We start from the raw sequence: 1,926 nt of genomic DNA on the forward strand, positions 1-1,926 counted from the left end.
GTTAAAGATTAATACAGCTGAACATTTCTGCCCAACCTCCATTACGTAAGGCATGTGTTGAAAAAAAATGCAGCTTTAAGCAAGTGAAATTGTTCCCAAATTAGGGTTGAACTGGCAAAGATGTTGTGTCTAAAACCATGGGGCTTATTTATTTATTTATTTATTTACTCATTTATGGAAAGTCAATGCCTTTTTTCTTATTTTAGAAACAAAACACAATGACTTTTTCACCATAAAGGGATCTGCATTTTGTCATGGTTTAGCCCCAGCCAGCAGCTAAGTACTATGTGGCCACTGGCTCATCTCCTCTGACCAGGTGGGATGGGGTAGAGAATTGGAAAAAAACCTCTTGTGTTGAGATAAAAACAATTTAATAGGACAGCAAAGGAAGAGGAAAATAATAATAATAATAATAATAATAATAATAATAATAATAATAATAATAATAATAACAACAACAACAACAACAACAACAACAACAACAACAACAACAACAACAACTGGTAAAGTAATATACAAAACAAATGATGCACAATACAAAAATTGCTCACCACCCGGTGATCAATAGCCCATCCCCAAGCAGCGATTCCCACTGCCTGGCCAACTCCAGCTCATATACTGAGCGTGCAGTTATATGGTAGGGAATATCCCTTTGGCCAGCCTGGGGCAGCTGTCCTGGTTGTGCCCTCTCCCAGCTTCTTGTGCACGTCCCCGCTGGCAGAGCATGGGGAGCTGCAAAGTCCTTGGCTGAGTATAAGCACTACAACTCCTTAGCCACAACTAAAACTTCAGTGCGTTATCAACTTTATTCTCATACTAAATCCAAAACACAGCACTACACCAGCTATTAGGAAGAAAATTAATTCCATCCCAGCCAAAATCAGGACACATTTTTAAGTTGAAATATATTTTTAAAAGGTAAAAGAAAGAAGGTAAAAGGAACTTTGAAAATCAACAAAAAGTTTTTTCTTGAAATAAATTTGTTTGGGTGGTTTCCAGCTAAAATTTAGTGGTTTTACAGCTGCAGTCCAGAATATATTTGTGGCCTACTGAACAGGGGCTAATATAAGCCAAGGTTTGTATATTCTGCAAATCTGTTTTTCTATCCTCTTTGCTTGCCTTCAGTGGCTATTTTGACTCCTCTCACCTTTGAAATTCTTACTGGTTATAGTATATAATTTGTATGTGTTATAAATTATACATGCTTGTTTTATTTTACTTTCTTAAAATATATATCAACAAAAGTCTGGATCCCTTTCTATTACTTAAGATGCACATACCTTTGAAAGACTATCTAGCAAAATATTCTGAGCATATTTCTCTATGTATAATACTATTAACACGTGTTGGAAGATTGTTTTATTCATATACGCTGCCTAAATCCTATCTTTTGCACAATTACATATGCTATTTCTACTCACTTCTACTCAGCTGAAACTGAGCTTAAGCTTTGTGGAAATTTTTCCCCTCAGTTTTTTTGTTAAGGAGCCTTCAAACTCCTCCCACAAAATTTTTCAACAATATGGATTAAAGTACGTTGACTTTTTTCTGCCCTGCTTCAATATTTTACCCATGTAATCAATTAGCTGATCTTCCAGTTGTTGAGATGCTGCAGGCTGTCGACAGTTTTGAGGGGCTGTTCTAGCAGTGGGGCTCTGTTTTGTGCTTGCTTTTTTTCCCATTTTGAGTTTTTTATCTGTGAGCTATATATCACCAACTGCAATAAAAGCTGGGGGGAAGAAGGAGGATGTTCAGTTATGGCATTTGTCTTCCCAAATATCCGTTAGGCATGATGGAGCCCTGCTTTCCTGGAAATGGTTTAACATGTGCCTGCTGATTAACTCCTCATTTTACTTTGCTTGGTAGTATAACACAGAGAAATTAAATGCATAACCATTGCATATAGAAGGTACAAGTAATGCACAC

This window comes from Phaethon aethereus, assembly GCF_964289735.1.
Source record: "Phaethon aethereus genome assembly, chromosome: 2".
Lineage (NCBI taxonomy): Eukaryota > Metazoa > Chordata > Aves > Phaethontiformes > Phaethontidae > Phaethon > Phaethon aethereus.